General features: G+C 39.7%; 1 protein-coding gene across 1 annotated transcript in view; it reads left to right on the plus strand.

The window, feature by feature from the left end:
* The window catches only part of RAPGEF3 (Rap guanine nucleotide exchange factor 3), a 158,440-nt gene that overhangs the window by 36,407 nt on the left and 109,675 nt on the right, over positions 1-12,358 (plus strand). The window lies entirely within an intron of this gene.

The raw sequence follows: 12,358 nt of genomic DNA on the forward strand, positions 1-12,358 counted from the left end.
CGCAGCAACGCGATCACATCGCGTTGCTGCGGGGGGCTCAGGGAAGCCCGCAGGGAGCCCCCTCCCTGCGCGGTGCTTCCCTGTACCGCCGGCACATCGCGATCATCTTTGATCGCGGTGTGCCAGGGGTTAATGTGCCGGGGGCGGTCCGTGACCGCTCCTGGCACATAGTGCCGGATGTCAGCTGCGATAAACAGCTGACACCCGGCCGCGATCGGCGGCGCTCCCCCCGTGAACGCTGCCGATCGCATATGACATACTATTGCGTCCTTGGGAAGTAAAGCCCACCCCACATGGACGCAATAGTACGTCTAATGGCAGAAAGGGGTTAATTGGTCCTTTACTAGTGTATGACAACAATCATAGATTCAGGAACCAAAGGGGATTGAAGCAACAAGTATACTGGCAATGGCAACTAGAACATCCATTTAAGAAATAAAATACAAAAATATATTTTGGAACAGATTTGCTAAATGCTTTCAGAATAGAATAATTTTCCATACATTGGAATAATAATTTTGGAACAATACTTTAATCACATTAGGTATTAGTAGTCTTTTCTGTTTGTTTAGTTCTACATCTTTGGAGAGGCCTAAGGGTATGTGCACACGTCAGGTTTTTTTCCTGACAAAATCCGGAGATTTCTGCCAGAAAATCGCGTTTTTTTCCGCGCGGATTTTTCGCGGTTTTTGCGCGTTTTTTGCGCAGATTTTTTGCGGAATTTTTTTTTTTTCTGAAAGTCATTTTGGCTAAGAAATCCGCAAAAAATCAGCAAAAAGAATGAGCATGTCCATTTTTTTTGCGGAATGCGTTTTTTTTTGCGGTAAAAAACGCATCCATCTGAACAAAAAATCCGGAATGCATTCTAAATGATAGGATGCATATTTTTAGCGTTTTTGATGCAGAATTATAGCGTTTTTATAGCGAAATTCCGCAAAAAAAACCGCTAAAAATCCGGACGTGTGCACATACCCTAAGACTCACTGCTCTTCAGAAGAAAATGTTTGTATTGTACTTTAAACACAACTTAAGATATTTTCTGTGGCTGTCATTCACACGTTGTGGCCACCGTGCCTTTTTTTGGCAATAGAATTGAAATGTTTTCAGGGATATTGGAAAATTGTGGCTAATAGATATGGCTGCAACATGTGAATGCACCACCATCACACATTTCAAGCTGCAACACTTCCTAGTCACCTGTCATGATAGGTTGCAGCCTGAGGAAACTAGCTCCATGATCATTTGTAAAGCCATATTGCCAAGTCTGTCTGACAGCTTTAGACCAGGACACGGAGACTGACTGAGCATACAGCAGGACTGAAGCTGGAGATAAAAAAAAAACCTTGTGCTCAGTTGTTTTTAGTTCTCCTTCTACAATCCTGCTCAGTGACTGAGTGGGCAGATCAGATATAAGTTAATTCACAAAAAGGACGGAAAACTTATCATCAGCTCACCAAGGCAGAGTTTCCAAAATATTCAGGGTGCGGTGCACGGATAAACACCAGACCGGTTATGGGGCAATTCGGAAAGCAATAGAGCAGTGTTCCCCAAGTCCGGTCCTCAGCCACCAACAGGTCATGTTTTCAGGATTTCCTTAGTATTGCACAGGTGATAATTGCATCACTTGGACAGGCAAGCATTCATTGACCTGTGCAATACTAAGGAAAACCTCAAAACAGGACCTGTTGGTGGCTCTTGAGGATCGAAGTTGGGGAACACTGCAATAGAGGAACGGTAGTGAAAAATGTCAGGGAGACACCAGGTTGGAACTGCATAGACCCACTATCTCCCTGACATCTTTCATGGTATTTATATTTTAACTCATTTTCATTTTTTTCCAAATTAATGTGAAGTTTTATCCACTACTACTGCGGTTGCTGGATTACCAATCCACTATTGCTTTCCATGCTTGTTCACGATGTTGCTCCTCTTGAGCAGTGTTTCTTTAAGCAGAGTTCTGACACATGACTAGGACAGTTTGCAGTTTGAAATTTGTGACGGTGGCCATTTTTATCGCATTCTTCAAGATCCCCTTTAATCTTCCCTTGAAACTCCTGTTAAGTATTTGGTAGTTGAGTGTGGCTAGAATAACAAGTTACAGTAATCAAAAGATTTCACAGACCATGTGACAAAATAATAATTATAAATAAAAATAATGTCAGTAATAAATAATTCAGCAGTGCAGCTTAAAATAAACAGTGTAGCTATATTTATCTACAAATGGGTAAGTATGATGATGTTCTTTTTAATTACAGATAAGAATAATGTTAAATTAGATATGCTAGGCTTAAATAAATACAATTACCTCCATTAAATATGTGAACACTCTTTTCTAATATCTCTCTTTCATGTTGAGATACAGTCACTTTACATGACAGCTTAAAGGGAACCTGTCACCCCGAAAATTACGGGTGAGGTAAGCCCACCGGCATCAGGGGCTTATCTACAGCATTCTGTAATGCTGTAGATAAGCCACCGATGTTACCTGAAAGAGGAGAAAAAGACGTTAGATTATACTCACCCAGGGGCGGTCCCGCTGCCGTCTGGTCAAATGGGTGTCCCAGGTCCACTCCGGCGCCTCCCATCTTCATTCCATGACATCCTCTTCTGGTCTTCAAGCCGTGGCTCCGGCGCAGGCGTACTTTGTCTGCCCTGTTGAGGGCAGAGGAAAGTACTGCAGTGCGCAGGCGCCGGAAAGGTCAGAGAGGCCCTGCACACTGCAGTACTTTGCTCTGCTCTCAACAGGGCAGACAAAGTATGCCTGCGCCGGAGCCGTGGCGTGAAGACCAGAAGAGGACGTCATGGAATGAAGATGAGAGGCGCCGGAGCGGACCTGAGACACCCATTTGACCAGACCGCAGTGGGACCGCCCCTGGGTGAGTATAATCTAACCTCTTTTTCTCCTCTTTCAGGTAACATCAGCGGCTTATCTACAGCATTACAGAATGCTGTAGATAAGCCCCTGATAACGGTGAGCTTACCTCACCATCGATTTTGGGGGTGACAGGTTCCCTTTAAAGTTTGTGGCTGCACTACTGCAAGACTCTGATGACAATAGGTTCCCCTTCTGGTTACACATTTTTATCACTGTATTTGTTGCTGTCAATGAATGAAAAGAAGAACAACATTGATTAGAAATCTATAATCAGAATCCAATAGTGCTGTATCAGGCTTCATTTGAATAAAGTAATGGTGCAAATTGTCTCTTCAGAGAGGAAGAGGACCAGAACTCCTGCACCACCCATTGGAAGTAGCAATTCTAAAAGTCAATATCGATCCTTTAACGCAGGGGGTCCCCAACTCCAGTCCTCAAGGCCCACCAACATGTCATGTTTTCAGGATTTCCTTAGTCTTGCCCAGGTAATAATTGCATCACCTGTGCAATGCAAAGGAAATCCTGAAAACATGACCTGTTGGTGGGCCTTGAAGACTGGAGTTGGGGACCCCTGCTTTAACGCGCCTTATCACATGACTTTTGATAAAAGCAAAAACCCAGAGAAATGGCGTAATTTTTAGATTGCTTTGCTCTCTACTTCCTTTGTAGAATGATTTATATGGTGCAAAGTCAATATAAAAGACATTTCAGGAATGAGAGGAGTGCTAATATAACATTAATATAAACACTTCACATTTAGGTATGTCAGTTGAGTAAAATATTGCTCTATACCTTTGATCATTTTCTTATAATTGCTGCATATTTCTAATTCTTTGAACACGGTATATATCAAATTCCTGGAAACCAATTGCAGCAAAAAAATTCTGACCAGCAGGGAGGAATACTTTCAATGGGAAATTGTAAGGACTCTCCAAGTTACTAAGAGCACTGTAAGCACAGCTGGACTGTATAAAGCTATACATTGCTATCAATCATACAAAATAAATGGAATTTCATACATGTATTCTCTGTTGTGTACAGTATTTAGCACTGATATATCCCACTCACAGTCTTGTACATAGAATTTAGTGGAAAGTATGATTTTCAGATTGTATGCCATATTTACTAAGCCTTATTTACGGTACTTTTTTTGCAACACTATTATAAAATAATGGCATATTGGTTTATATTCTCATCACAATGTAATATGACAACCAAACAAGTAGTGATGAGTTACTGCCGGTCAGACAGAGAAACCAGCGTCTTGGAGGTGTACCTATATTAATACAAATCCCCATTATCTGTAAATTGTAATCAAATGTGTGCAAAACTGTAAAGCGCTGCGGAATATGTTAGCACTATATGAAAAATAAAGATTATTATTATTATTAAACACACTGGGAATAAATTATTAGATCAAATGGCCTACCATGTTTTGGGGGCTTAGGAATATTACAAAGGCCTTTGATGCCGAGAGCAAAATCTTTTTTTTTTTTTTTTTTTAATATTGCATTTTTACTTTTGATTTATTAGGATGCATTTACTCTATCGTTAATGAGCATTCATTGCTCCCAATGATTTCTAGCTTGCTTTAAAAATCTTTATACTCTGCAGCACACTGAGAACAATGACAGCCTACGTGCACAGACTGATCTATAACTGGCTGTTCTGTGAAGGTGGAAGTGCAGCTGGCCTGGCTAAACAGGCTATTAGGCTATGTGCACACCTTGCAGATCTGCAGCAGTTTTCCATGCGTTCGACCGGCAGTTGCTTCTATGTATTCGATTTGCAGTCACTTAACAGTGATAAATAGTGTAAATCTACTAACCGTAAATATTTTTGTTGTAGTTTTTTTTTTATTGGTTCAACCAAACCAAGAATTGAGTTACCGTATTTGAGTTTTAGCAAAAGAACACTGATGTGAAGCAAGTCAAGTGCTTTCACGGGATAAATGTATAGGGGTCCATGCCATTTGAGTTGAGTGAATTTTTCAAGAAATTTGGTTCCGATTATGATCGTGGGCGAATATTGGTTTTGCAATATTCGCTGAACACAGCCGAACGCCATTGGAGTCAATGGGAGTAGAAATGACCGAATATGTTCGGAACCTATCATCAAACATAAATTTGGCACGAATAGTTTACCAATATGGCACGAATAAGGGAAATTCAGATTCAGCGACCGATTCCCAACATTTTCGCTCAACTCTACTCATGAGTTTACAAGGTGTGGGCATCTAGAGGTTAAAAGAGCTGGTTCACTATTACATATTAGATATAGATCCTATATGATGTATAATATTTGCCATTTACATGGTGTTAAGTAACAATGCAGTGAAGACTTGTGACATTTTCTCTGAAGCATCTGGTGCTTACAGTGCAGAGCAATGTGCACTTGCATCTAATGAGCTGAATACTGCAGGACACACATGCTCAGTCACTATCCCCAAATCTATGTCTAGGTCTACTCTAGAGCAGCCAATAGAAATAACCATCTGCCCGGCAAGCTAATTCTATTGGTTGCTCAGCAGTAAACACATGATGACTGAGCATAGATTGGGTAGTGACTGAGCATGTGTGGACAAATCAGAGAGAGATTGGTAAAAGATGACCAATCAGTGCTTACATGGATATAGAATACTGTACCAACTACAGCTACATATGTAATTTATGTGTCAGCTAGCCTAAGTATTTTACTTCCAGAAATGGAAGACATGTTGGCAACGCACTCTCATGCCAAGAAGAAAGTTCTACAGCGTATTCCAGCTAAAATAATAAGTTTTATTTCAATGTGTTAAAGAGCAAGACATATTCAAGTATACCCAAATATATATTTTCCTTTACCCACGCGTTTCAGACAGTAACTCAGACCCATAAATAAGGACTGAGTTACAGTACTGTCTGAAATTCGTATAAAGGAAAATATATATTTGGAAGATGTCTCACTCTTAATATATTGGAATAAAGCTTACTATTTAATCTAGAATGTGTCTAAAGAACTTTCTTCTTTGGATCCTCATTGTGCCATACCAGGCAGGAATGGCGTTCTCCATGCCGAGAATCTCACAGTAACCTTCACAGGGGTTGGCTAGTTTTTTCCTATATCACTGTTCCAACTGACTCTGATGCTCTAGTGGACCTGACAAACATTTACATTGGTTGAGAAGAAAATCTAAATTTAAGTTCCATTCCCCACCTGAATACCACCAGCTCCTTGTCCTCAGCTGAACCTTAGTTCCACCATTACATCACAGCTAGTAAAACCACACCAGACTGACCAAACAAAACGCACATTGGCATAGTTTATTGCATGCCAGCTGAAAAGCAGCAACCTGTCCAAAGATGTGTATCATTCAGAATGTCACAGATCAGATTGTCCTATGACGCCATTGTACACTTTAAGAATAATATTGACAATTAAATCAGTAATAATTAACCACAAGTCAGTATACAGTTCCCTGCTGGGTGGTTTTAAGTGTTGTGTAATTTTTTGTACTTAATCACGTGGTATTCTTTACATAGATATTTTTCATCTAATTGTGTATCTTAGATAAAAATGCATAAGGTAGGCTAGATAACAGAATTCTGGGAGCTGCAGTAATTTTTTTCTATGGGGGCAGGGCTGTCAATAGCGATTTGGATTGACCGTGACATTTTTATGCATTTTTTTATTTATTTATCTGCTATTTTTAACTCATTTGTTTTACACATTGTGCTCAAAGGTTCATAAAAAACCTTGGAGGGGCATTTACATATTGAAATATTTTTATTTCAATCTTCTTTCTCTTGCAACAGGGGCTCGTATATTAACATCCTATTTCAAATACTTAATATTGTGGTCTTTAAAAAAAAGTAACTGCAGCAAAAAGTAACGGCGCATGCGCAGTAGCTTTCCGATAGATGCTACTGCGCAAACGCCGCTGCCATTTTGCTGGAGCCAATTTTTTTTTTGTCCCAACAGTGCAGTGCAAACCACAGTTTGCTACTTTAGGACCAGATGTCCAGTTATGGGGCTCATTTAGACGTTCGTAATATTTGTACGAGTTCTGTCTGTGAATTTTTAGGGATACAACACATACGGTATCTATTATTGTCTATAAACATGTTCACATCTCAGATTGCTCTTTTATGTTGTCTGCAAAAAAAAGGAAACTAGCAAATAATAATCACAATCACAATAGTATTATTTGTATAGGGCCAAAATATTAATCAGCAGCCACGCCTTTGGGCCACTGAAAGAATTGGATGGCGCGTTCATGCCATCCTAGTTGCATCTGTGTGCTGTCCGATTCTCATGTTTGATAGGAGAAATTTGAAAAATCTTTTCATATGGAAAATCAAAACTGATGAATCTCTGAAGGTCAAAAACTGACAATGGAAAAATTCTGATCCAAAACAATGAAGAAAATCAATCAGTTTTTTTGCATATGAGAAAAGCCAATGATGTTGGATGTTTTCTGCAACTACAATCAAACTTTAAAATGATGAGTGCAGGGGACAAATTAATCTTTCACTGTGAAATGCCACATATTTCTCATTGCATTTCTATATAAAAGTTAAAAAAAAGTCCAAAATATAATTTAATTATGTATGGAATTTCAGTTCAGATGCCTGTAAGTGTATTTCTTTTATTTCCAGTATGTGGTCAGATATTTTCCCAGCTGCAGAACTTTAGATCTGCTAGACAATAGTCAGCAATGTTCTTGGGTCAAGGCTTACTGTCGCCTCCAAGCACAGTTTTGTTTGCTGTCTAGCTGTGATGGCCGGTGTTGCATTGCAATCTCATACCAGCGCTATGGGGTGCCCAATGTTGTTTGTTGTTGTCCTATGTATAACTATGACCCAAAGCAACCAATCAGAACTCAGCTTTCATTTTGTACACAGTTCAAGTGAAATGAAATTCTGCTCTGTGATTGGTTGGTAAGATCAACAAACAGGTTTCTTTTAGATAATTTTGATAAACGTGCCTTACCCTCCAAAAGAGAAATCACATGGCCAGGCATTTAGCCTTCAAGGAAAATGTAGAATTATTTTGCAGCCTATGACAGATCCAACATTTATTTTATTGAAAAATCTGCATCAGAAATCTAAGGATGACTCTTGGATTTACGTAATGGATCTATATCGTGAATCTTCATGTTGTTTGGTCCCATTACTTAATGCAAAATTCAGAGAAATAATGCTCATTATTTCCACAAATGGATTTTTTCTGGAGCAAGTGAGGCCGTACTGGGCAAGGCATAAAAGGGAGGCTGACATGACAGGTTTAGGACAGAATATTAAGAGGAAAAGATGGATTAGGAGCAGAAAGGATTAAAGTAGTGGAGGAGGTTAATGTGAGTCACCTGTTGGGGGTGGACTTTAGCGGAAGGGGATAACGGGGTATGTAAATGGATGACAGGGAAGAAGGCAGCCATTTAATGCACATCCGTGAGGAAAGAGCTATCTCCGTTACTCATCACTCACCAGGGTGACACAGCACCCAAGCAGCTGGGTGAGAACCCGCAAAACTTTACTTACAGAGCTCCGCTACCAGCTCCTGGATACAAAGGGTTAGGTTTTTTTTTAGGGGGGTCAGCAGAGGCAAGAGTATATTGTTATACAGGTTATAGGAATTGGCAGCAGTTCTGGGGTCTGGGGAGGTACAAAGAGGAGTATCACCGGCAGTTGCATGGACGGGCACACCAAGTTTTGGAGTGGGGTGCTGTGTGTTGGGAGTTTAGGTTTTAGGGGTCATGGGACAGATGTATTGGGATCAGTGGTTACAGCGGAGAATGCCACTGGGGACAGCTCTGTAGCCTAGGTGCCATTGGCAGTAGAAAAGGAGAAAGAAAAAGAGGATATGATTAGGCTTGATGATTCAACTAAAAGGGAGATCTATGTGTGCTTCTGAGGAGCTGCTAGGGGCTAATTTAAAACAGGAATTAAGAGATAAAATATGGAAAAATGAATATGTTGATATTTTTTCACTTTTGCCTTTGCAACTTTTTAGCCTACAGTATATAGAGTTAAATAGGATGACACTAAAAAAAGAGGATGAAGCAAAAAGGAGGTATCGTTTAATTCCACATACCTTCTCAAATTGGTTGCAGGTATTTGCCTTCTTAGCTAGTGTGATAGGAGAAAAAGCACTGAAAATTGTTTGGCGCAGTTTTACTACATGGACGCTATCGGGGAGGCATATAGGGTATATGGGGTCAATGGTGGTTGCGGTATGACTGTGGCCATAGGCCACTTGTAAGACCCAGTCCGGAGGAAGTCAACTGCCCCACTATCATCCTGTAATTCACTCCAAAAATAAAAGTCCTTAATGTATTTTCCTGAACATTGCCTTGGTCAAATAACTCAACCAGGTCCACACTTCCTTTTATTTTGCACTGCAGCCACAGCTATGACTGCGACTGCAATGCACTTCAGCGGGTGTAATACTCTTGTATGTGCATCCTGGGAGATACATAGTGACCCTCGCATATAATACCTGTCACTACCTCACAGTGGGAATAATCAAGATTAAGGTCTTATGTACGACCAACCCAGTGGTAAATTTCTGTGGTTGAAGGTTTAAAAAAAGAGGGGTTTGGAGGAAGACTGATTATTTAGTTGTTTTATATTTTCACAGGCGCTTGGCCCCAGCTAGTGTGAATTATGGGTCACTCCTTTGTATTCTGGGGGCGTTATGAGCTTCAGTTCGGCGTACGGGCAGGCAGCAAGGAATTTCAATGGAGGATGCCATACCCTGGTGGATTGGTAATCAAGGCATGATTTGGAGTCAGTTTCTTCTGGAATTCCACCATTTTGTGAGGCTAGAATAAGCTCCGGAAATATTGCTGTTGCATTTCAGGAGCAATGATCTTGGGAGGAGGCCTTTTAGAGAATTGATACGGGACATCAAATTTGATCTCTTAAGGTTATGGACAATATTTGCCAGGTTAACCACGGTATGGTTGGACATTATCCATAGAAAGGTGTGTGTGGGGGTGAGATCTGTGGTCAAAATCAATATGGAGAGTATAAAAGTCAATAGGGCAGGAATTCTGGAGGCAGAACTGAGTGCATCTGAATGTAGTGGGGCTAGATATGTGGTGTTAAGTCATCCAAGAAGGCATTGATCTTGGTTGAGGATGTGGAGAGACAAATGTTTGAGTGGTGCAAAACATGTTGGTGAAAAAGGGAGGGATCCTCAAAATTGGTGGATGTGGTAAGGTTCTGGACCCCCAATTGAAGTCTATCAAGTTGTAGCAGGTAGTGGAACCCCTGTGTTAAGGGCTAGAAGGGCCCAAAGGTAGTGGACTATATTAAGAAAACCAGGTTGGTTAATAGGTGCCTCTGGGCTGATGATAAAATGGCTAGAGGTAAGAAATACAGCCTGAGCAGTTGGTTATGTATATACTGCCTGACACAGGTCACTGGCTTCAAGGACCAGTTTCCTATTTTCATCCGTTATAGTTTGTTATAATAAAGGTTGCTGTGGCCAATTTAAATCATCCTGGTTTGCAGCTGGTTTATTTTTGGGAAATGATATTGGGGTGAGTGGTTGTTGGAGGTGACATCACGTATGACTCGACAATACCCTTTGTCAGGTAAATGGATTACAAAAACTTGATTCACGTGAATGTGGAATGTTTGTAGATATGAGGATTTACACTCAATTTCATAGTCCAAATACAGGATGAGCCAACTTACTATTAGTAGTATTATATACAATCATTAAAAAACTAAGCTTTGAATTCTATGTTAACCTGACATAATAAAATTAAAAAATGTGGACTTTAGAAGGTCTTAAAATTTTGGAAATACAACCATCTCAGATGAACTACAACACATAACAGTTTGCACCATGTCAATATTTAACAAAAAACTAGGCCAAGGCGCAGAAGCAGCATGTGACACATTAAGTTCATATGAATCAAAAGGGTAAGTAGCAGACAGATGCTGCTAATTAAATGCCACTGATGAATTTATTGTACTGTACATCAGCAATTGTAACTAACTCTATAAAAGCAGAAGTATTGCCAGTTTGCTGGTCTGGAGCATTTAGCTGTGTGTTAACACATTGACAATGAGGAAAGACATCAGCAGTGTTCTTGGAGACGCCTTGGCTGCTGCTCATCAATAAGAGAAGGGTTAGATGTAACACGTTGCGTTTTTGCTGCGTTTTTTTTCTTTGCTGCATTTTTTATGCAAATTTTAAGCTGCGTTTTACAGCACCAGCAAAAGCAATGAGATTTCAGAAATCTCATGAACACACATTGTTTTTTTTCCTGACTGAATTGGAAAGCTGCTGCGTTTTTTAAAACTGCAGCATGTGACTTATTTCAGCGTTTTTTGGAGAGTTTTTTCAACCATGGAAAGAAATGAGTAAGTGCAAAAATGCAGCAAAAACATACCAAAAAATGCAGGTATCAGGTATTGCTGTGTTTTTAGTGCAAAAACCTAAGGAAGTTGCATCATGGTTTTTTGGGGGTACTAAACTTCATCAGCAAAAACGCAGCAAAACCTGCTTTCTGTAAGCAGCTTCTTTACTGCCAAAAGAGCAGGTTTTGCCTGCAAAAAAAAAAACGCAGCAAAAACGCAACGTGTGAACATAGCCTTATAAGGCCATTTCCATCATTTTGTAATCCATCACTCTACAGTGAGAAAGATTATTCACAAATAGAAAATAATCAAGACAGTTGTTGTGAAAACCCCTTTTTGCGACAGTTTTTGGGGGAGACAGGAGACTCTCAGTCTGCCGATACTGATCAAATTAGAGAATGATGCTTCTGAGACAAGAAATACACAGCAGCCTAAATAAGTATACAAGACTTGTCTATCTGGCTGACAGAGGTGAAGGTTTTTATTGAGTAGCTAAAAGAAGAGGAAGTATCATATGATCAAAAGAAGACTAAACAGAAGATGAAAAAAAATTATTGCTTAGAGAAAAATAGCAACTAATTTCTGTTTACGTGGCAGTTCTAAGCCTTCAAGCAGTTTACTATGAAACAATGCTGTCTCACTACTTTTTTGAACAAGACTTATAAAACCTAAGGAAAAAGTTATACCTAATGTGACTAAATAAAAATATATGATATCCTTGCCGTAACACTGTTAACGGTCTTCTCAGGAGTGGACATGCTAGCAAATTCACCTCAAGGTTGAACTGTGCAAGGCTTAGAGAAAATGCAAAAAACCCAAGAGCTACAGCTCAAACTCTAAAGGCCTTAGCATGTTAAAAGTTCAAATTCATGTCAGTACAATTAGAAAAAAAGACTGGAAAAATATGGTTTGTTTAAAAAGGTTGTTCTTTCTAAAAAGAACATAAAAGCATGGCTAAAGTTTGCAAAGTTTTATCTCTATAAATCACAAGACTTCTGTAACAATGTATTTTAGACAAACAAGACTAAAGTAGTGTTTGGCCATAATGCCCTGCACAAACATAACACAGCATATCAGCATAAATATCTCATATTATCAAGCACAGTGGTGGAGGGGTGATGATTTGGGC

The sequence above is a fragment of the Ranitomeya imitator genome, chromosome 3 (genome assembly GCF_032444005.1).
Source record: "Ranitomeya imitator isolate aRanImi1 chromosome 3, aRanImi1.pri, whole genome shotgun sequence".
In the NCBI taxonomy this organism is placed as follows: domain Eukaryota; kingdom Metazoa; phylum Chordata; class Amphibia; order Anura; family Dendrobatidae; genus Ranitomeya; species Ranitomeya imitator.